Source organism: Seriola dumerili, unplaced genomic scaffold (assembly GCF_002260705.1).
Source record: "Seriola dumerili isolate Sdu_G_001 unplaced genomic scaffold, Sdu_1.0 BDQW01000017.1, whole genome shotgun sequence".
NCBI classification, from domain to species: Eukaryota; Metazoa; Chordata; class Actinopteri; order Carangiformes; family Carangidae; genus Seriola; species Seriola dumerili.
This window is the reverse complement of record NW_019174272.1, coordinates 5,010,528-5,035,825: the sequence shown is the minus strand read 5'-3', so window position 1 is coordinate 5,035,825 and position 25,298 is coordinate 5,010,528.

Sequence of the window (25,298 nt, the reverse complement as noted above, 5' to 3'; positions counted from 1 at the left end):
AAAGAATTAGATGCAAAACACCTGTCATTTTACCTCAGGAATTCAGACAGAAAAAAACCAAAAAAAACCCAACAAAAATAAGATGTTGAAAGAGTTTGAGACAGTCATAGAAGTCATTTTTATTTTCCATATCTTGACTTTCTAACAGCATTTCACCTCTGCACATTCACAGTGAAGGACACAGGTGCTGGACAGACAGAATCTTTATGTTACAACACTGTAGTTTTCTGATTTTAGTCATGTAATGGCAATAATTTATAGCGTCAACACTGAGGCCACAGCCTATATACACTTTATAATGTTCTAATTACCACCGCTCACGGCCTAGTAACCTAAATTGTTTTGTAAAAGGTTGAATGTGACTCATCAGAAGAGTCCAGTCACTTCTCTGGTCTGTACTGCAGCAGCCGTGCGGCCCACACCCAGTCTGAGCCATGGGCAGACCACCATGATCTCAGCTTTGCTGTAAATGTTTCAAGTCCGAGAGACTGTTAACTATCAAAGTCTTGCGAGTGACCACATCCAAGCAGCCTGGGGACATGTGTGCATCACCCACACTCACAGATTCACACGCGCGCACACACACACACACACACACACACACACACACACACACACACACACACACACACACACACACACACCCTCAGTTATGTTTGCTTAACAGGATGGGGAGCAAGTATCAAAGAGTCTTCCTTACAGGCATTAAACTGAAGATACTGTCTGCAGTTAAGAATTAAAATGAGTTTCCATTAATCCGTGCTCTGCTTTTATTCACTTTCACTTTGTCTATTGCTTTTCTATTTATCTCTTCTCTCTCTTCTTCTGTCCTCTTACATCTGCGTCCGCTGCTGTGTGTCTCCGTCTGGGCTAAACATGCTCTTTGCCTCCAATTTATCTGCCCCACCTCCTCCTCCTCTCCACCACCCCCTACCCCATCTTCACCTTCATCTCTCTCTCTCTCTCTCACTCTCGTCATCTATCCTCACCCCTTCTTCCTCATAGATTGACTCTTTCCAATTACATGAGCAGTTTCTTCAATCACACTGTAACAAATTACCTGACAAATTAAAAAAAACACCAGTGATATTTCTGGGCTTTAGCATGGGCCATTCTTACCCTTAATGAAATTTGCTAAGCCATACATCAGGAGTGTGTTGTCAGCCACGTATAGCTCTTCAAATCTTCCCGTTTCCCCCTGCTGTTTTAATATGCTTTATACAGATAATTATTTCCACAAGAAAAGCGCATCTCAATAGCTGGTGCTCTTGCTGTTTTCTCATATTACCCATTAATTTAGCTCAACTTTTCCTTTATTTTTTTTTTAAACACCAGTGGATTAAAGGGAAATGTTTGTGCATGCCTATTTGCCGCATATCTTGGGCAGTCGGAACATTACACCACCAACATGTAAAGGTAATTTCAGTGATTAAAGACTTATATAATCAGAGGCAGGTTCAGTGTTCGTTAATGTTAGTCTATTTAAATATTCTTCAGCGCTGCCGAGCACACCTCAGAGGTTTCTCCCTGTGCTGAATTGAATGTTTAGAACATTTGAAAAATTCATGAATAATATTTTTCTGCTGTTCCAGGATTAATCACAGAATAAATTTACTTGTGAAAGGATTTTCAGGAGTCTGAGAGGTGAGATTAAATGATTCAGGGTGCAGACAAATATATGTACCTGTGAACATCCATATTTCAAATGTAACCGCATGCTCATTTTTCACATTGTGTATTCACTTTAACATCCCACTCTAAATTGAGTTATAGAGGTAATGTTTCCTGTTGCACACGGCATTGTGTGTGTGTGTGTGTGTGTGTGTGTGTGTGTGTGTCTGTGTGTGTGTGTGTGTGTGTGTGTGTGTGTGTGCGCTGTAGGTGGGTGGGCATAGTTGTGTTTTACTGCACATGCTGATTTGAGTTTACTTCTGCTTGACGTTCAAAGGCTCATTGTGAGAAGTAGCTTGACAACAGGCCAAATGACATACTGTAGCTACCTAGATACAGTGTCAATAGCTGGCATGCTAATGTAAGTAAATATTGAGTGTACTTAATGTTGGACATGCTATGTCATGTAGTAATTTACAATAGGCAGCGCAGCTACATATCTGCAGCCAGTACACAGACTGAAAGCGTCAACTGCTTGTACTGTATCATGATAACAGGGAGTATTATTGAGGTGTTATGACTTTTTATGTCATGTTTTGTGCTGCTTTTTTTCCTTGTATTGCACTAATGGCCTATTGAACCTGCCAATTCACGTTCAGCTGAGTGTGCGAAAGCCCTCCTTGTTGTGAAAGGTCTTATCATTATGAACAGCTTACAGCGTCTCGGCCTGTACACAGCCTGAATACCGGCACCGAGTTTGCAAGCAATTTTTCTGTGAAGAGAAACATTCCATCCAGAGAAGGGATTCCTGGTGCTGGATGGGGCACAGGACGCAGAAAGCAGATGCTGGTGTTGGAGCAGAGCCAACATGTGCAGGAGACCAGGGACCCGGATGGTGCGCATGAACACAGAGAGAGAAATGTTTGCTTTTTAGATGTGAGTTTCAAATGGTGGGAGAGCTATAAAAAGCACGTCCAGAACTGAGTCTCAAAGTCAAGGCCAGAGGCCTGTCAGACGAGCACATATGCAGCACTGCTCAATTCTGGAAACATATTCCTGCTGTAGTTACACTTCTTCCTTTTCTAAACCTTCTGTGACTACAATACTTTACTATGGTAATATTTTACAGTAATTGCTACTGTACAGTACATATAGTAAGATGTTTCTGAAAATTACATCGCCTAAATTTTCCAATGAAAAGTGGGTCTGCAAAAGAGAAGAGCATTACAAACTGTAACACTGTAGCCGTGCCCTATTTAACAAAATTAAAATTTAGTTTGTCTCTTGTTACCATTGGTCAGAGCCAGGTTCCAGTCTACGTGCTAAGCTAAGCTAAATGGCTGCTGTCTATAGCTTCAATAGTTTCAATTCTTAACAACATCATTCAGAGAAGTCTGAGTTTGCCAGCGTTAGATTGTTTGTGTAAACATAAGTGTTCCGTATGCAAACAAAACCGCATACAGCTTTAAGAGCTTGAAACTTGAATCCACAAAGATTCAGAAACCTCGACTGCCCTTCCTCTGGCAGAATTTGATCAGGTCCACATGGACCAAATGGACAAAAATTAACACAGAGCTGAAATTGAATCAGCTCCCTGACCTCTGCAAGCTTTCCATGAACCCTCCCAGTAGGTTTTCAGGGACATAAATCTCTGGGAAATAGTCGTCCTGCCGAGCACCTGCTGGATGGCCAGACGACTCTCCTCGGCCAGAGCCCTTTAACTGCAGCTGTGACGACTTTTCGAGGCGGCTCTTGGCTTCCAGGTCAAGCTAAAACTCACTTAATGCTATCCTTAACAGCTCTGTATGTATTACATGTACACTGTGGCATTGGTCAAGGTTACAGTCATATTGTTTTATGATGAGCATGTAACACCAAATACTGTAAATGTATCTAATCCAGATGTTTATGTTGGTCATATTTGGTGTCTTAACCCTTCTACACAGGCCAAGCTGCAAGCTTCAAGGCCTCTTTTTTTTGTATTGACTTAACCTTCAATTAACCAGGATGCATGGCTAGTTTAATGACTTTCATGCCTCAGGTCATGGTCACTGTAGGAAACATAACAGCCTTTAATACTGGTGGTATCCTTCTGCCGATAATAAAGATGACAATTCAGGCAAAGGTATAGGAAACAGTCCATATAGTCCTTCCCACTATAAATACAGCTTGTGCGTCTAAGTTCACGTGTTTGTGTGTGTGTGTGTGTGTGTGTGTGTGTGTGTGTGTGTGTGTGTGTGTGTGCGTCCACCTGCACTCGTGTTTACGACAGGCAGTGAGCGAGTCCGCTCCTTCAGTCTTCAGTAGGATGCTATAAAAGTCAAAAACCAAATCAGACCCACAGGAGTCTTCTTACCAAAAAATGTCTCAGCCAGGAGAAAGCAGTAAAACGTTACGTGCTCTCTGGGAGCACTTTGAACGGAAGAACCTCAACACGACATGATGCTTGAGCTCCCCTCCGGCCGTCAACATGTGATGTGTCCACGGGGAATCAAACGCCAGTAACATTCGTCACTTCCTGTATTATCGCAGACATGTGAGAACTAAAGTTGACTGTCTGTGGAATCTGGCCTGTGTGTCACATGTTAAATGAGGTTAAATGATATTTTACACGTGGTGGGGTTTTTTTTTCCAGATTGCTGTACTAATTTAAATTACAGAGTCAGTTCCTCAGAGCTGAAATCACGCTTTCAGATAAGTCAAATTGATTAAAAAATCTTACTGATTCGTTTAAAGGAAATGTTTCTCAAACCAGAGGATATTATTGTAATTATTCACCCTTATGGGCATACACCCGTGCAAGAGAGGAGAGAACAAAGAGGAACAAATGCAAGAAAACACAAAACAATTAAAATGCTAATTGTGTTGTATGGTACCAACATGTGGAGAGGGGATTCTGGAGGCCTTTCTTGAGAGCCTCCTCCAACATGGACTACTACTGCATCTGCTGAGTGAGAGGTAGGGGAGCGCCGCTGCACAGTCCTGTGAAAGGAAGACAGCATTTTTTTGTGCATTTTTGAAATTTTTCTCAGTTTGCATCATCCGCTGCCGTAACGGTTTCGACTTAAGATGAACTGTCGCTTCGAGGGCACACACATGGATCACCACATGGCGTTTTGACTGACAGCTCCTCAGAATAACAAGCTCTGATGTGAGGGACGTGTAACCTCCCGCACTGAAACATTGCAAACACACAGACCAGCTAGTGCTGAGTAAACAGAAAATGTAAACGCCGGTTATTTAACAAGCCTCCACCTCTCCATCCTCGCAGCCCCTCGTCTCCCAACGCCACCACCCCCTCCACCCCCCTGCCCTCGTCCTGCACCCCTGCCCCCGCATCCCCGCCTCTTCACACATTAAGTATGCATTGATTCAGCCTTCCCCTGTGTTATAAATACAGCATCGATCCACCCCGCGATCAATAGACTCATTCACATGCATAGAGCCACTTTGATAACTCTCCTACTCTGAGCCACTCGCAATAGCTTCGCCTCTCCCTCTCTCTTGCTCTTTCTACCTCCATCTCAATAGCTCAACATAATCCTCTGCATCATTCATTATTTTATTCCTATAAATATATATGTGTGTGTAAAGACACTTACAATCAGCTGTACAAATCCTTTAGATGACAGACACCACACTCCAATCCATAATTTATCTAAATCACTATTACAGTCCACACCATCCATTCTCAGTTACTGTTGATATTGATGCATAGTTGTTAAAACTACTTCTTGCAGTCCAGATCTGCCCACCTTGAGCCAGGTATGAACTCATCTTCTTTCACACCAATGAACGACCTGCACGCAATCAAAAGCACGGGCATTTAATTAAAAGTGAATAAGTAAAATTTTTATTAGGCGACTGATAGATCGAGAGCAGAGTTGACCTCCTAGTTGCACAGCACCAGATCTGTGATTGTTAGCTTTCTCTGCAGACATCTGGATGGAAAAGCCCAGCTATAAAGGGAAGCAATTCACAAGCTACAAATGCATTTGTAATCAAAAAAGATGGAAACAAACATCACAAGTTTTAATCAGGCTGCATGTGGTTCGCTTTAGATAACATCCAGGTGCTTTATTGCCTCTGTATGTGAGTAAACCCCTGCAGAAACTCTCCCTATCGCTCCAGCTGCTTAACACGAGCGAGGCACTAAAGAGCAGGATTCAGAAAACTGCCCTTTTTTTTACGCAATTACTTTCATTTTTATTTACTATTTTTCGTCGACATTCCTTTATCCATTCCTCCCATGCTCTTCTCCTCTGAAGGAAGTGAAGGCTGAGGAAGGTTGTTGATGATCTTTACAGGGGTCTGTCCCTGTTGTGCACTTAAGTAGCTCCTCATTGCTTTTATGGTGACTCACTAAAACCTGTCTTGTAAAAAGCAGTCCAGGGAAGGTAAGGAAAGGTGGAACACACTCATAAAAGACAGAGAAAAGGGGGGAAAAAAATCAATGCCCATTTCTTCAGCACCTATGAATTTCATCGACACTGGCCCCCGACCCATCACTTTGTCACAAATTTGCCAGTTTTGGATTGAAGTTAGTGCGAACACTTTTTCTTCTGAACCACAAAAAAAAAAAAAAAAGATGTTTATTACATCTTTCTTAGTTTTGTGGAGCAGGACCATCAAAATATAATCAACCAATATTTCCTGTTTCTTTTTATTTAATTCTCAAAATCATCTTTAGGTCATCTATATTACTTTACTTTTTAAACTCTCTTTAAAACAGGTAAATTGCAGCAAGTTATTTCCACTCTCTATTGTTTTTGGCCTTAAAAAATGTATCCTATCTAAATTGTGTATTTGTAGTTTTTTCCTTTTGGTGCTAACATTTAGAATAAATGGAAAGAGTCAGCATGAAACAGGCCTCTCAGGAACAAGCAGCGGCACATTCAAAATGACTCCTCTTAATGTCAGAACCTCACTTTACATTAGCTAGGGTGTAGAACAAGCAGACAGATAATGTCATTTTGTCGCTGTGCTTTACAGCTACTCCATTTTGACGGGGGAGAGGTTTGCCTGGCAGTGTCTCTCATCTTAAAGATCAGCCTTAATTGTGCCAGTGTGCAGGAAGACCCTGTCGTCCTCAGCGGGACTCTAATTGGCTTAAACTTAACTTAACCTTTCCACGGCTTCATCACGCAAGCGGCAGTCAAAACGACATCATAAATGGATCTTTTGTAAAGCAACACAATATTACAAATCATCGCAAACCTCTGTCGATTACCGTGACAGTGGGTAGAAGCATGTTGCATGAGTGTGTATCGTGCAGTCCTGTGGAGGGAAATTAAATCAAAATTAAAGGGTTTGTGTCATGCAGACCTTGTTACTCAGAAATGCATTCGAATTTCTTTTATCCAACCTCTGACGACACATTTCATGCGTTCACCAAAAGAGAAAAAAATTTCCACGGCAATCATTACTCTCCATCAGCATACTCAAATTTCTGAGATTTTTTGCTTCTCAGGTTAAAGGGGCGCTCTTCTTTTATTCTTCAAAGACATGCAAATGTTCTCTCTCTGTCTGTCTGTTACCTTCATTCCAGTAAACTAGGCTTATTAAATGCATTAGGGAGAATCAAAGTTGAGGTGTGCTTTGAGTGCATTCAAAGAAGGTGGTGATTGGAGCTCGAAACAGGAAAAGATGGGAACCCCTCTTAGTGTCCCTGCGCCCATTTCTGTACACTACTTCATTTAGCACCAATTAGATTTTCAGTTCCCTTTCTGCTGCTAATGCCCAGGCTTGCAGGGCCCATGCTAAATTAAGCACTAGATCTTCATTGCGGGGCTGCAAACCAATTGATTTCGCCCCTTAATCAATTTATTTCATTAGTTATACATTCCTCTTTTTCCCTCTCTGCCGTCTCGTCTCAGGAGCCGGCATGAGGAGAGTGACCTATCCCGGAGTGTGACACAGAGGAGAGTGATTTGAATGATAACCAAATAGCTAGCACGGCCTCGGCGGTGTTTAAAGATCATATGTAAATCAAATGTCGGAGGGGGGAGGGGGAGGGGGAGAAATTGCTTGGTGGGGTTCTGTCAGAAAACAATTTAGTGATCGTTAAAAGGGATGCCTCGCCGTCGTGCAAACCTCCGCAAATTAAATCAATGCAGCCACCGGTCTCTGCCCCCTTTCACTTCTATCAACCCCCCACCCCACCCCACCCCCTTTCCCTCTCTCATCTTTCTTCTCTCTCTCTCACACACACACACACACACACACACACACACACACACACACACACGGATGTACAGATACCCACACAGGAAGACAGAGAGTGAGAGCCTAAACCTTAAAGATTTTCTGGATAAGGAAGATAAGGATGTTTTTATTACTCTGCTCCTACACTGTGCACTTTTGGAATTATGAAGGGAAAAAAGTGGAAGTGCTAAGCCTCAGTGTAAATAACACAAAGGGACACAGCGTGGCACATTCATGATGACAGGCGTGATAATGCAACATGAGATGCAGGGAGATTGAAACAAACCCCACCCAGGATGATCTCACCGTTTATCCTAATGAGATGAGTTACTATAGCAGCGCAAGACAGCTTAGCTTTGCTACAGAAGACATGAGTACAGCAGCAGTTATGGAGAAAAATACTCTAAAATGTTAAACCCCCCCCCCCACCCTTCCACCACCACCACCACCCACCCAGGAGAGCCAGTCATGCTTGACTCCTATCCCTAAAGCCTGTATGTGTCAATCACAGTCCCTGGGGAGAGGCTGCACGTTTCAGAAGACTGGGGAAATAAAAACATGTTGTGGAAAATCTACATTTGGTAGATGGAGGCGACATCACTCACTGCAACATGTTTGCAGAGTTGTGTGCCGGTGCAGGCTACAGATGTGGTTTGCAGTTGAAAAGCAGAATGTATTTTTCTTTCTCTCAAGCCTTCTCCAAACAGGGATGTGCAGGCAAGAGATGTGGGTGGGCTGGCATGTACGCATGCCCACACGCACGTTTGCTGTGTTGTCTACAGGGTGTGCCGTCATACACAGTGTCACTATGAACACATACTGTGAGAAAGAAAGAGAACTATAGCCCACCACATGTGTTGTCTTTGTAACGGCACCTTTGTTGAGGATAACATGCCGGCGCTTGCGCATGCAACTCACACTCACACTCACACTCACACAGTCATGTAGAGATTCTGCTGTACACACTCATTGTGTCTACTTGTCAAATGGCACCTGATATCCGCCAGCGTCTGGGAATCAAATTAAGTGAGCGACTGCTGCCGAGGCCTCCTGCTCTTTTTTCTCATCCGCCATCCCTGGGCATAATTAATTTTATCATCAGCGTCATTATTATTGTTAAATTGTTTTTCATATTTCTTCATTTTTCACCCCCCCCCACCCCCCACCCCCCATTTGCCTGCCTGGAATACCAAGTGTATGCTAATGTGTTTTGGAGATTGCCAGCGCACACAGAGATGGAGAGCGGTAGAGAGGAATGAGAATGAGAGAGAGGGTCTGAGATGAGGAGAGGGGTGGGAGATGGAGGTGAGACAGAGAGAAGGGGGGGGGGTTGGGGGGGTAGGGGAGCAATGAGGTTGGAAGGCAGGTGGAGGGGAGGAAGGGTGTCGGCGGTGCGGGGGGAGGAAGGTGGTGGTGGTGGGGGCTCAGGTGGGGAGGGGGCACTGTTGTGAGGGGCACATTACGTATTCCACCGGCGTATTTGGAACCCAATTAATCAAGCAGAGGAGAGGAGAGATGCAGAAAGGATGAGATCGCCCTTCACGTTGATGAGGCCTGGCCGGGGCAAACGCTCAACCACCTGAGCTCCTAACCGCCATGCCGACACACAGGAATTATGGCAATACCTTCACTCCTTTCTCTCTCTCTCTCTCTCGCTCTCAAACACACACTCTCTCTCGCTCTCTTCCCACCTCTTTTTCCTCATCCCTCTCTTTGTGCTAATGTAACATAGATTCTCACCTCCTCTACTTCTTCTACAAAAGCTATTTACCTTGCGCATTTTTCACCCTCTGGAGTAAAAGTCCGGCAGTTATTTTCTTTTCCTTGATCCGTTAAACACGTTGTTAAAAGTTTGCACACAAAATGAGTTTTTGCCAGATGTGGGAACTATTTAAAACACAAGGATAAAGACAGGCCAAGTGAAGTGAGTGGGGAGAGAAAGGAAAGGAATTTTAAAAAAGATTTTAAAGTGACTGTGACAAATATATCTCACTGGGGGGTAAAAATGATTAGCCTACCTTAAAGAGTTATCTTTAGTGCCACCTTTACTCACTTCTGCATCAGTGCAGAAGTCAGGTCAAGCCTGTGGTGGCCAGCCACCAGCGTCGATCGTTGGGAAATTGACCGTCTCATAGAGGAGGAGAGACCAAGAGAAAAACTCCAGTCCCTCGTTGACTTAATTTGATTCCCCTCCCTAGAATGCAAGCCAATAGATCCCATATCTACATAGTGCTCTGTGCAGGGTCTATAAATATTGACCCCGCCATTTCCTGTGTGTGGCGTTAATGAAGCATTTAGTATACCCACAGCATTATGGAGGACCTATGTAAAGCCACCTCTCCCTCTGTCAATGCCATCGCCTCCTACATACACACACACACACACACACACACACACACACACACACACAAACACACAATAGATGGACTAAGGTGCCAAGAAAGCAGATTTCCAAAAGGCAGGTCGGTTTAAATGATCATTTAGCAGGCAAAGCAGGAACAAGTACTCATCCATTTCTGAATTTGTTTTTGAAAGAACATGAACTCATCAACTCTGGACATAAACTATGAAAACATTTTGTTTCTCAGGTAAAACTGAAATCATCCACCACCCGATGACAACTTATGATTTGTTTTTTGTTTTTTTTGCCCCACAATGTTCCAGTGTCTGACGACCGCCTGTTGCTTCACCTGCTTTGCAAAGGTGGAATTTATTGTATTTCTCTCACTTTTTGCGCATGGATTTGCAATAAGAGACATTATCTGCGTGACATTTATGTTTTGATTTCAGGAATGCTTCCGTATATCAATGCGTTGCAACATGGTACAACAGTGTTAATGTACAACAAAAGAGGGCAGCAGATGGACATTTGACCCCCCACAGAAGTTTGTTTTGACCAAAGGTGGTGGCGTCATGGCCACTGAGCCAGAGCCAGCCTTTATTTTATCACACATTGAGTGTGAAGGGCAGTTTCCCCAAAACGTCCTCTTGCTCTCTATCACATCACTTCCCACATCTCTCTGCAGCAACCTCCGTCTGTCACCCCCACTTCTCACCTGTCACCCCCTCACCTCACAACCAAACACCCTCCATCCTTTTTTTTTTTTTTTGGGAAAAAAATGAAATAATTTTGTTGTGGGGTCCCCGGGCGGTTTTGTAATTTCATGCCTGTGTATGATAATTTTATGCTGTCCTGCGTCGCGTAACTCAGGGCTGCCAAATGCTGACAGGTGATAAATACGATCTTTTCCGCCCCGTGTGCAACAGACCTGAAAAAAAAAAAGAAAAAAAAAAGAAGACAGACAGGAGGGGGGTCTGGGGTTTGGAAGCTGAGGGTTTGTGGGGTGGGGTGTGGGGGCAGTAGGGGGCGGGGGGGGGGGGGGGGAGGATTCCCTATTGGGCAGGAAGCTGAGGCCTTGTGGATAGCAGTGCGCACAGCGGTGTCGCCATTGCTGGAGCAATTTCACGGCCTGCCCACCCCACCTTCCCTCACCCACACACTTTCATTCACTTACAACCTGCCTCCCCACATCTCCCTTATCTTTCTTCCCCCTCTCTCTTGTCCCCCATTTTTTTTCCATCTCTCTTTCTCTCTCTCTCTCTCCTGTCTTTCCCCTCCCTCCCTCCCTCCTCTGCCCAGGAGAGACCGAGAGGACAAGAACCTTCGAGTAGCCTTGAACAGCAGGGATAGAGATCAGTGCATTTTTTTTTTTGCTTCTCACAGGAATAACAGGAAATAAACAAGAGGACAGTTTGTGGAGGTGCAGTTTTCCACCCCGTCAAGGAGACATTTATGTGGCGAAGGGGCAGAGGAACAGACGAGGGGAGAGGGGGGAGAAAGGGGGAGGACAAGGAAGTGACCCAAGCGTGGAGGACTGATGGTTTTCTGAGTGACGTAATTATTCGCCTCCTTGCATCGTGCAGTTAGAATGATGATATCCAGAGAAAAAAGGGGTCCAGTCTGTGCACACATGTACACAGCGTACACAGTGACCTTCACATTATACCTGCATGTCATGTGCATTATAGTTTATAGGTTATGGCAAACACATCCTAAAGATTGGCTCTCCCTACAGAGAAGATACCTATTTGAAATTCACCATTTCTGACATGACTATATTAATTTTGGCAATGTTTTGGGGTTTTTTTTAGGTGCAAGTACAGGATCCTGATGGCATTTAAACATGGAGCTAATATGAAAATTGAATATGATCGTTCCTCGCAGCATATCTGTGGATTCTGCACCATGTCCAAGAAATCCACTCAATCAATCTGGAGATGTGGGCGAGGGGAGGGGTGTCTGCACCACCGAGGTTCCAAGTCATTAAGCAGCCAGAAATTAATTGACTTCACGGTCCTTATATGGCTGAGCGTGGGTTTAACCCAGGCACAGCAGCCTCTATTAGTATTGTACTGCCTGTTCCTAGGGCTGCAAAATTGGAGAGACACAGCCCCATTCCAGTCAGCAAAAAACGTGTCCTGATGTCCCATATAGTGTGATTAATAAGGCGATCACGCAGTGATAAAGTGTCTCAATGATACATTGTAAACGAAAGGTTAATAATGTACATGCATGCATATGATCGGAGCTCATTATGCCGCAGTTAAGTATATGTCAATAAATTCCAATATAACCTGCAATCGTTTAGGTTTGTAGTTCATAAGCTACTCGCTCATAAGATGGAAATCTCTGTTAAGATATGGGACAATGTGCGTTTTCCTGTCAAGGTGCACGTAAATTGAGCAGAGGCTCATGGCAGCACACGTGCACACACACACACGCACACACACATATACTCAGATGAGGAGCGACCTCGAGGCTCTCTTTGACCTCTATGTTCGATCTCTCTTTCAGAATCCAATCAGGCTGAAGTCTCCAGAGGCAGAACAGAGCAGAGGAGGAGGAGGAGGAGGAAGTGAAGTTAGGAGCACAGAGTCAGGGAGCAACAGGAGCTTAACACACATTGCGTATATCCATGCATGCCATTGAAGCCATTGCAGCTGCGCTCAGGGGCAGCGGGTGCTCGGCTGAGTATGCTTGACGTTGCTGTGCTCCACCAGGATCAAGACAGTTCACTGGAAAGGAATGTGCAGTATAATTATATCTGTGTGTGTGTGTGTGTGTGTGTGTGTGTGTGTGTGTGTGTGTGTGTGTGTGTGTGTGTGTGTGTGTGTGTGTGTGTGCGCATGTGTGTGTGCATGTGTGTGTATATGTGTGTATGTATGTGAAGGGTTCTGTTTAGATCTGATCTGATTTGTTTGCTTCATGCCACTTTGTGAATGGGAAGAAAGATTCTAGAGTTGACAATTTATGAATGAAAAGAAGGATGAAAGGATGGAGGGATGGATGGGTGGATTGAAACGCAGGCAGATAGGCTGACGGAAAGGTAAATAGAGAAAGTCACTTCAAAGTGGGCTCTTTTTCCCCCCATGTGAATTTTACAATATTCTGCTGAGAATTATTTTTTTTTGGGTCTGAGACTATTTGTGTCACTATTACAGTAGAGATCAATGAGGGTTGACTCCCTGCAGGCAGGGGAGTGGAGACGGATGTTTAGTCCTGTTTCTGCACTGATCTTCTCTTTTATAGCAACTGAAATATGAACATTTAGCCAGGGATCTTTTCTTTTCCAAGGATTATTCAGAGATGGGGATATTTTTGAAGTTTTGTCTTTTTGTCACGGGAGGGGTTGAGGGTCGAGTTCATGTTGCAGAGTGGTTCATCCTTTTAGTGACACTTGGACAAAATGTTATGTTCATGTTGTTGGGCACTCAAGCTTTTTCTGAGTCCCTGAGCACCTACTCCTGCAGGGGACAGAGTGCCACCTATTGGTGCCCAGTTGGCTGTAAGATCTATCTTCCTCCTCCTTCCTGCTGCGTATGTTGTCGCATGTTGTGATGCAAGATGGAAAGCAAGTGACAAGAGCAATACAAAATCTTTAATCTCTCTCTTAAACCACCTTAATGTACTCACAGTGTGCAGGTTAATTACGTAACTAGATATTATATAATCAGGTTCATTCTCATGTCTTTTAATTCAAAACACATCTTTGGATAAACAGATTAGCATGTGGACATAAATGACATAAAATAACAAGATATGATGAAGGGCTTAACCCTAACTCGTAAAAATCTATATGATATGCAGTGAGGGATTAAAAAGTCAATAAAGGGATAAATCAAATATATTTTGTATAAGCAATACATTTCTTTATGCTGTGATTTTGACCTATACACACTATAGTTACCACAAACCCGGCAAGCTGGACAAATCATTAAAACTATGTCAAGGAAAAATCCCAGTGAGCTTAATAAAACAGTATGATTAAAATTCAAGCAAGGATGGTAGTTATTCCACACACAATGGCTGTCTGCTTAATATACAGCAGTGTGCAGGCCCCAGGTCTCTTTGTCCCAGGCCTCAGTGCTTGTAAAGAGCAAGGTCTTTTTACATTTTCACCAGGTTTGAGAAAACAAGCTGCTTACACATTCATGCTCCGCAGCAGAGAAGAGTTTTGGACGGAGGACTGCTTCACCTCTGACACTCACAAACTCCAGTCCATGGCTTTCTTTCTTTCTTTCTTTCTTTCTTTCTTTCTTTCTTTCTTTCTTTCTTTCTTTCTTTCTTCCTTTCACCTTCAGAAAACAACAGGGAGTCAAACAGATTTCAATGTCACGGAGAGCACTGGTCCCTTGCGTTACAGACTTTTTTCTTTTCTTCCTTTTGTTTTTTTTTTTTTTTAAAAAGAACTGTTCCTGAGGTTCCAGCTCCACGTTGGCTGTCAGTTGCGTAAAGTGTAGACAGTCTGAAAGGCGCTGGACTGGGAGATATCTCTTCAGCAGGTTGATGGAGATTTGTGATAGGTGTGTGTGTGTGTGTGTGTGTGTGTGTGTGTACACTATATGTGACAGTACTGAGTGTGTGTGTGTCTGTGTGTGTGTGTGCTCTGTCAGTTCCAGCACAAGGGAACTCCTAAATGGATCGGGTCACTGCTGATCACATGGCAGAGATAATGGTCCAAACAACCTTGACGAGAGTGGAAGAGGTCTCTCTATTTAATTAGAAACTTTAATATTTCATTCTCTGCTGTGCCTCATTAGAGCCCTTCCATCACACCCTCCCAGACCCATACACACTACAACACAGTCTTTTTGTCTCAGAGGATTCTCATTGGCCAGATTTTCTGTTTCAGCTTAAGAGAGGAGGAAGAAACGCAGTGTTTCTTTTCTGTTCACAGTTTGTCAGTAGCTGTGTGTATTTGTTTTTTCCCTCAGTGTTATACCAGATTGATTTATTTCACAAGTGTTGACTGGTTTACATCAACAGTGAGTTGAGCTTTCATTAGAAATATAGAAGAGGAGAAAGAAATGTTTACATCCTTTTTTACTTGAGCAGTTTATGCAATTCTTTTTTCTTTAGCTGAAAAGTAGAGGTGGTAAGATCTCGATGGACTACTACAGCTCGCAAGATGTGGTCTTGTCTACTTGTATTTTAAAAGAAGGTACACAGTGGTAAACAGGAAGCACAACGGTCCTTGAAGAAATTTGATTGAAACTGTGATTTGCATGCAAACATTTTCATTGGTAAAAATGATTATGTGGGACTAGGGATAAACTAAAGACTTGTGTCAAGCCAACCTCTGTCCACAACATGGTATTTATTAAACATACCTTGTAGGATTTGAGGGCCACATTAAAAAGGGATGTGGCACAACTGCATACAAAGTCAATGGAAAGATGCGATGTGACGTGAATTCTACTGCAAATTGTACTGCATCTGCCGTAGTTGACGATATTTCAACTTGAGCAATTAATTTGCTTCATAAACATATAAAACAAGATACAACTCAAAGGAATGTACCAGCTGCAGGCACACTGGTCCTTTGTTCACATAACCTTTGTGAGGTGGCCGGATTTTTTGGCAAGAAAGAATCCATTTTTGCCAGGCTCCAAAATTGCCGGTTGTTGCCGAACCACAGTTGCGCGAACCAATTGGCGACCAGCGGGGGAGGAACTATAGGCGTATACTGGCAGCTATAGGCGTGTCTTAAGTGTGACGACAGTGAGAAGCAACTGATCTTTAACAGCGATGGCGGCTCAGAAAGAGGTTTGTGTAGCTGCTGCTATAACATCAGTTACATCAGAACTGGAGAGTATTTCTTCACTGAAAGAAGAGCAAAGAACGGTACTGAAGGCTTTCCACGACAGACAAGATGTTTTTGATCTTCTCTTGACTGACCTCGGAAAAGAGTTTCAGTTCCCAACTAGCTCTGCTGGTAGTGAAAAAAACTGAGGTATGCAGAGTCTGATTGGGTGAAGTTAGCCCGTGATAGACGATGATAGACAGATGGTTCATCCAATCACCTGCCAAGTATTTCCAACGAAACCTTCCCAGATGGTCTTGTCAAACAAACCATCTGGCCGTTAGGTTATCGTTCTCATGGTAACAATAATAAACACGCATTTCAGGTTGTGGAATGGTCATGGGTTGAAAAGAAAAAAAAATGAACCGTATTATCAGTTTCACATGGGAAACAGCGGCCTCCTGTGTGTAAGTTCTGCTTTTTGCTGATCCCTCCACCATAACCTCCTAACACGAACTTTGTCACTATATATATTATAGCCCCTATTATACAGCCTGTTCAGAGCTGAATCTATGTAAAAGGGCCGACATGGCAGGACAGGATGCCAACACCGTGGTGTTACGGGTCACACCCCTGACACCAGCACCAATCTAAAATCACATACTGAGGCGGCAATACGCTGGTTTTGTTTCATTCAATGTAAACAAGCAAAGGGGTCTTCTTAACGGCAATAAAGCTAATCTCGCCTAACTTCCTCCTTTGCTCCCAACTAAAGTTTCACCTCAAGTATATGTTATTCTTTGAAGTGTGTGTCTGTTTTTTATGACTTCCAATCATGTCTCAGAAACATCAGATAACTAAAAGGAACGACTCAATTCTACTGTAAAAAAAAAAAACATCTGACCTAATTTTCAACAATCAGTTCTCATTGAAATGTGTCCATTGTAACCTTTTTTAGAATAAACGTCAAGCTCACAGTCAGTGTGGTCCAGTAACTAGCTACGCTGCTCCTGTCAGTCATGTAGCCCTCTTTACTGGTTGTAGCTTTTTGTTGAGATAAGGAATGTGAAAAAAGCATTGGCAGTAGTGTAATATTTGCCAGTTGAGGCAGACAATATGTGGAGACTTAAACTCTCAACTATCCACTGCCAGTTGGTCACTTTTGTCTTCTCACACAGCAACCGCTCAGGTATTCCACTCAGCTCACAGTTTCATAACCATCTCCGCCATGAGACCAATAAGACCTCATCTATTCCCTCTCCTTTTTATCTTTTGTCTGGCATCACGGGTGCTCAAGCCTGGTTAGGAGAGGGAAGGCTTTGCCCAATCACTCTGTCCTCCCAGAGGCCCCCCCTGGCCCTGGTAATGGGAGGCAGGAATGTGATGACAGGACACTTTAAGGGTGATTCTGTTCAAGGGCACGTCACTCTGTCACTGACAACACTTTAATCCTGATCAAGGTGTCTGACCGGCCACTGGTCGCGCTCTCTCCATACTGTACTGTATGAAATTAGGGATGAATTTCAAGCGATGTCGGTTTATAATGAGCTGAAGGTGACCAAACTATAACTGCTTTAATTTTTTTTTTACATTATAATTACAAAAATACAGTTCCTACTAAATTATAACCTCACAAGGATTTATGCAAACCAGTATTTTTGATTTGTGTCTATATATGTTTGCATGAGTGTTTGAATGTGTTGGTGACTGTGGCGATGTGTGTGTTTAGGTGCATGCGTGTGGTACATCATATGTTTGTGTGTAAGCAGGCATAGAGGGGGGCATAAAATATGCAGGATAATTACCAGGAAGAGGTTGGGACGCAGATGAAAGGCCTCATATTGATTCTTGAAAGGACCTGACAGCTCGCCTGAATGTTTTATTTCCTCCGCATTGTTTGTTTTGCATATAAAGGATTCCATTTTCTTGTGAATTTTGATTGCAGTAAAGGCGGCAGACCCTCTGCCTGCTGAGGGGAGGACAAGTGCTGTGTTAACTGTTTAGAGACAGAAAAGGGATATGGGATGCATGAGACCCCTTCTGCAGGCCCTCTACCTGACAAACCACAAATAACCAGAGCTAGATGACAGACACATGGCATAAAAATGGCCCGACACAAAGCCAAAAAAAAAAATCTGTAAGGAGGTACAAGCTGAGACACCTGATTCCCACATATTCCCTGCTGAGAAGCTACAGAGCCTCCTTCTTTTACATATCAGGATAGAGCGCAGCAATCCTGAGACACATGCACAGATTTAGGTAACGAAAAGTCAAGCGTGAAAACATGGATCCGGATCTGGTGAGCCCACCGTGAGCGCTGGAATGCATCGTCGTGTAGTGTCCCAGCCCAATGTAAACAGCCAGCGCACGTGTGTGCATGCCTCCCTCCTCTAAAGCTGCTTTCCATTTCCCTCTGGTGCCCATTTCTCCTCATTCAGACCTTTGTTCCGCCAGCTACCACAGATGCAGTCCCACCACAGGATTTCATACACAAACACAGCATCCGGCTCCCCTGCCTGCAGCCCGCCCCTCTCACAGTCCAGCTGTCCTCACCATCATGTTGTAAAGAAAGCAGTCTGAGCTTTAGGTGAAGTTTATGCTCATGTGATGAAATTATAACAAAAATCATTTTGCATACTGTCTCATTTCAAAACAGAAGGGGATATTATTCTGAGCACATCTGTTTCAGTGTTAAGTATTTGTATCTTATCTGATTTTAAATCAGAAATCACCCTCTTCTGTAAAAAAGAGCAGCATCTTTTTTTTTTTTTTTTTCACCTAAAATTACAGTTATATTTTAAAACAAAATACCAGGTGTCTTTGCAGAAACAATCATCTGGATAATCCTCTGGCCTCATTGCACTTTTCATTTGAAAGAAAATAGTGAAAAACTTTTGCTCCTGGTAATTAAAAACAAAAGTTGCAACTGTAATACTTAAACTTAATGTAATACTGAATATATAGAAGTTGGAAAGTCTTTTTGAGAATCCAAATGTTTAATGTCGCTTGCTTGCGAAAGATGCTAGCTCAGCTCAAGCAGCAAGAGCTAGCTGAGGGATGAAAGCAGCCTCTGCTCCTGCTGGTTGTCAGCCACTTTAAAACACGACTTGATCACAATAAATCAATCATTAGTTTTATTTAAGAGCATGCACATCACAAAAATTCACTACATTACTGTTTTATTTATATCTGATATCCCATACTTCCTAATCATTTTCAGATTGGATTTAGTGGCCTTTGTAGAATAATAAATATAAAATAGTGTATTGATCTTTAAAGGAAATTCTCCTTTTGCTTGTGCAGCAGGGGCAAAGGTCAGGGGCAGTCACAGCACACTGCCTCTGGAGCCGATGAGGATTCAGTATCTTCCTCAAGGAGGCTTCAGAGAGTAGATGCTCACCACTACTGGAGCTTATATATGGTTTTGTCTTTATACACCAGGCCATGTTTCTGCCCCAACATCTATTTATCAGCACATACATGAGCGTGAGTACTTACTGTTCTCAGTGGAACAGACCTTCAGTCCCTCACTGTGGCTGTTACTAAACAAGACTTGTCATGTAGCAATTGAAAACTTAAGGAATTTTCCACCACCAACTTCTTATTATACACAGCTGGATAATAAACAAATGCAGCAGACTAGCTGTAGAGGAAGTGCAGCACACAGGATAATCTAGCCATTTGCTCAAAAGCTCTGCAAAATAAGATGTTCTCAAAATTGTACATTTTGTTGTTAGCATTCATCTTTATCTTCAACCAGAAAACATGAATTTCATATTCACATTGAAATTTGTTCAGTAGGTTTAAGACTTCTATAAAAAATGTTTGACTTTTCACTCCTTTACAAAGCTATTTAAATGAAATTAAGCAACAAAAAAGACATAACACGTTCAACAGCTGACAGGAGAAAAACCCAACTCAGATAAAAGTGAGCTGAGGGACAACACAGCACCTGTGTGCTGCATGCAGAGATTTATTGCAGGTTAATGAAAACCAGGGACATACTGTGTGACATGTCCTCTACTTTTACTGAGCCTGATCCCCGCCTGAAGAATACACATATCATGTTGATACACATTTATTTGTGCTTACATGTATTTTTTTTTCAACCCCTCATACACGTTAAATTCCTAACACACACTTAACCAACAGTTCCACCATCTAAAATGTCAGTCCTCATCCCACCGTCACCCCTATTTCAAACCATCACCCCCATCAATGCCATTTTGCTCCTGGGCTGAAAAGCAATTGAAACAATTTTCTTGCAGAGAATTATTGTCCTTAATTGCAATGAAGGGCATGTTTTCCCGTCATTCCTTGGGAGTGTTTTTCTCTCTCTGGGTGGAAATGTAGGCATTGCCACTGAGCGTGGGCTCTCTGAAAGAGGTCATAATTACATCCTTCAGTATGCTCGCCGTCGGCAAGGATTTTACGCCTCATAATTATTAAATGGCAGATTCACTCTGTGTGTGCGTAAGTGTACGCCTGCCTGTGCACGTGTGTGTGTGCGTGCGCGGTCTAAAATGCAGGGTGAAAAGAGTTTGAATTCGTTCTCCAATGAAAGATTGAGAGGAGAGTGTTTGTGTATTCTGCGCACACACTCGCCAAAAGTTCTCCCTGCTGAGAGAAGTTCAAAGAAACTCTGCTGCACTGTTTAGTTGTTTCTATCTCACTAATGTATCACCAATCACACTCAGCATTATTGGCTGTCACTGAAGTAAACAATGCATGAATAGCATCAAACTCATTTATCTGTTTCAAGAAGCACAGCAAATTGATTTCAAGTATATAATATTATTACTGAAGAACTGAACAGAGTCTCAAATAGATAAATTATTTTGTAATTGTTATTGAGACATTAGTAATTGATATTGGAGATGGTAGGCAAAGTGCCATCCTAACAAGATAAGCTCCAGTCTGCTCAACTTTCCTCTTTCAGCATCATTTCCATATCATAATTATATTGTCTCATTCACAGCTGAGATAACATCCCACACTCCACATTCCTAATCTCCCTCCCATCTCTCTCCTCTCTCCTTCAGCTCCCTCACTGTCTTGGGTTCCTATTACAAACTTTGCACCAGAAAAAAATGGCCCTCTCAAAAAGTCATTTAGTGCTCTATTTTTCGTAGAAAAAGCAATTCTGCCAAGATAACGCTCCTAATTTCTGTTGCAGTTAAAACTGCTAAAAGACTTCTTGAACAAATAAACAACAAGACACAATGCTGATCACTGAAGTCTCAGCTAAATGCATTATTTTAAAATACATTTAGATATTGTTTCAATAACATGTAATCTTTCCATTTGTAAAAAAAAAAAAAAAAAAAAAAAAGTCAGCTGAGTAATTTAGACTCCTACACCATGTCAGATTCAATCCCAGCATCCCTTGCTTCCCTGCACCTCTCCTGTGATGAGCTAATGCTGGAGATGATAATTGATTGGCACTCAGCTCAGGTCCACTCCTCACCTCACTCCTTCAGGAATTCATTATGTAAAAAGACCAGTGAGCTGCAATGGAATATTTTACTTTATTATAACCAACAAGAGAGTAAACAATTACACTGAAGCATTATAACCACACTCCTGCTAATTGTTTTAGTGTAGTATAGTGTCCACTGACTGTGCTCGCATGTTCCCCAGTGAGAGCTATTAGTAATTAGTAATTAGTAATTAGAAGAAAACTGTACTGTTGTTGGGGATGAGTGGAGTTATATGTGCTGGTGAGAAGTAACAACATTTGTGAACAAAGAATAATTGTGTTTATTAGTGAACTTTGTGAAATTAAAGAACATACAGTGGCATTTCACTGTTTGTCCTGCACTGCGGAGGATGGCTTCTGGAAATACTGTGCTGACAAAAAGACAAAGAACCTGGTTTTAAATGTTCAAATATATTCTTCCGATTTTTAAGGATTTCAAAAATTTGCATTAGTATTTGACACACAGTATTTTTCATGGCAGAGATTCAAAGTAGCAGGTCAAACTTTAAAGGTTTTGTCTCACCTGCAAGTTTTGCAGGAGCTCCCAATAGAAAGTGAAGTTAGCGCCATTCTCAGTGGCTTCCTGGACGCTGCTCTTAAAATAGTCATGTGCTGAATTTTCAGGGCTTCTTTTACTGACGGATGGCGTGAGTTTTAGGTATCGCTTTGTATGTGTGTATGAGAACACACTGAATATGATACTGGTTAGTTAGTTAGTTAGATAAGCCTTTATTTAAACAGGTAGTCTCACTGAGATAAGAGAGATCTGTGTACAAGAAAAAAGATGTAAAGTATGATCATAAAGCTTTTGCAAAGGAAAATCCAACATAATTCAAACACACAATTAACAATTATTTTCGTTCTGCTGATTATTTTTTTCAATTAATGGATTAATTGTTTGGTCTATAAAAATGTCAGGCAATGGTAAAAAAAAAAAATGTTTCTGAGAGTCCAGGGTGACATCTTTAAAAGTCCAAAAGCCAAAAATAAGAGATAAATTTACGATTTTATAATTAATTTATATTATATACAATTGTATAAAAGAGGAAATAAGCAAATCCTGACTGGAGAAACTGGAATTAAAGAATAACTGGAGCTTGACAAGTGACTTAAAACAGCTCTGATTTACACACATACTGTAAGAGAGAAATTAGTTCCACATTAAAGATCACAACTGACAGGTTTGCAGGCCTTTCCACAAAGATGCCACACATCAAGAAAAATTCAGACCTCTGTAATCTCTCTACCGCTAATCTAGTACATGTTCACATTTACTACAGCACAGCACATTCCCATCTTTACAACGGCCAGATAAACTGTGTTTTCTAATGCAACTTTGTGAATTTGAAGGGTGTCTTTGAGGTGTGTGGGCTACTCTGTAATGCTTGCGCTCCTCAGTACAAGTAAAGTGCACTGCTTTACCTGCAAACAGGCAACGGTTTCAACGTAGGAGAGTCAATTGAAAATAATAAAATAAATGTGACTCCTATTTCTCTGGGGAAAACCAAACATCTCCTGCAACAAATCAAAACTTTCCCTCTCTACTGCGGAGCGGGTGTCGAAAATGCCCTGTTTAGTCTTGTTCTATTTCTTCACAAACATGCATTTTCTGGTGAAAAGAAGGAATCAAGACTTTTCAGTTGTCTCGCTGGAAACAGACACCTGAGTTGGAAAGTGGGAGAGAAGTTGAGCTGTTAGATCTCAGTAGCATACGCTCCCCTGGGGAAAGCCACAGCTCAGGGTACTCATCCTACGCTGCTGTGGAGCTAGCTTAAAATACTGTTGTCACACAGCGATCACAGGCTTCCACTGATGGTACACAAATAGTCCCCTTACGAAGCTCTTAAAAGCCCATTAGACGTCACCACGCGTGGCGCTGAAGATGCCATTGCTAAGCGCTCCTGATGCCAAAGGGAAAGCATGAAGACAGGCCTGATGCAGAACAATTCCTGTTTTCACCTGTTTCCCCACAACCCCCCACCCCACCCCACCCCACCCCACCCTTCCATCTGAATATGTTTGTTGACTTTTCAACTCATTTTATGCGGTAAATATCTAAGAGAGTGGCAGCAAATCTCAGATCAGGGTGAGACATTTCTTCACGTTCAGAGTGTGACACAGACGTTTAGCAGGTGAAAGCTGACTTGTCGACAGTGTTTCACCTTGTGCTGCCTGGCAGAGCGTAACACTACAGAGTTAAATATGGTCCTGTGGACTTAGAGGTCAAGCATGACCCCTTGACTTCAGGCAAGAAGCTGCTGGTGAAGTTGTGCACGAGAGCAAACAACCATCAACATGCTCTTGTTGAGGTCTTTATACAGTATGTGAAAGCTAAATAGTGCCATCTGGTGTATTTTAAGAATCAGGTGGCAAAACACAAGATAATTACAGTGATAATGTAAAGTAATAATAACAATAATAATGCTGATGAACAGTATTTATTGGGAGACTTCATTCAGAGAATATGGATCAGAGCTAAGGTATCTGTACAAGTTATAAATCTGTAATTTAGGCAAATGGCATATCCAATATTTCAATTTAAAACAGGTGTTGCGTTTAATTTACACACGTTTCAAACACTCTCACTTCATGCAACAGAGCACAGCATGTCTCATCATCTCTCCAACCGTGAACGTTATAATGACTTTTTGAAATACAAATCCACTGATTCTAAAAATGAGCACCATTACAAGTTGCCAGGTTAGAGGGAAGACGAGGAGGCAATAAGAGGCAGAGGTGAAAATGTGAGAAGCTGGAGAATGGAGCGAGGTGGGGGTGCCGGGTCTGTGTGTGTGTGTGTGTGTGTGTGTGTGTGTGTGTGTGTGTGTGTGTGTGTGTGTGTGTGTGTGTGTGTGTGTGTGGAGGGGGTAAACAGCATGTGTGCGTGCTGTGCTCAAGAGAGGTAGGTGAGGATAAATGGAGAGCAGAACTCTGTTTGAGTGTGAGAATGCGTTGGCAGCCTCCGGAGCTCAGTGATCACTCCTCCAAACGGTTGCTGTGGGGATTGTGGCTCCTGGAAGTGGAAAAACTAACAGGTTCTAAAGAGGCGCGAGCCCAGAGGGAGGGAAACAGTGCTTACAGCAAAGGATCGGCCCAGCTAGTGCCTCTAATTGCACTTCATTATCTCATATTGATTTAATTAGCAGCTGCCTTGCCTTGTGTGCTCAGGGTTATGGTATGCCTTTAAACAAAAGGGGCCAAAAGATGCCTATACTCAATAAAGCATGTCATATGACAACACTTAGCTGTGTCACTATAATTACCCTCATGCGATCCTGCACATACAGACACAAATAAATGTGTGTTACGACCACAGGCCACGACGCCGGTCTTGAAGAACAGTAGGTCACAGAGTTGAAACACATACTGCACAGGCCTGGAGTCAAAGCGCCTGTTTGCTCTGTCAGTAAATCGGTGCGCCATAAACATTATTTAAATAGAAAATATCTGAAAGGATGCTTCTTGTTTTTCCTGCTGCTGTAGTTGTAGAGTCGACGTCAGGAAGCCTTTAAATATAATTACGGGCTACTTTTCGCAAACACATGCTAAGTGTATAACTGTCAAATGAAGATGGCAGCACATGAGCAAACATATGAAAATGTGCTTTAGCAAAAATACTCTCGAACGTCAGAAGGTGAATACATTAAAATAATTGTCTCAATGGGTTCTGTTGTCCTGCACTCCCATTACAGTGACTTCCCTGCTGACCATACTGACTTCGCTGTTTACTTCAGAGCTTGCCAAAAAAAAAAAAAAAAGTAAAGCCACAAAAGAGCACTATTAACACAGTGAATGGGTTACATAGAAGCATAAAGTGGATGAGAGAGTGCTAAGAGGATGACCCTAAGTTGAGTTTCGCAAGTGGAAAGATTGCACATTTATAACCTGTGGAGAAAAACAACAGTTGCGCGCAATGGTGA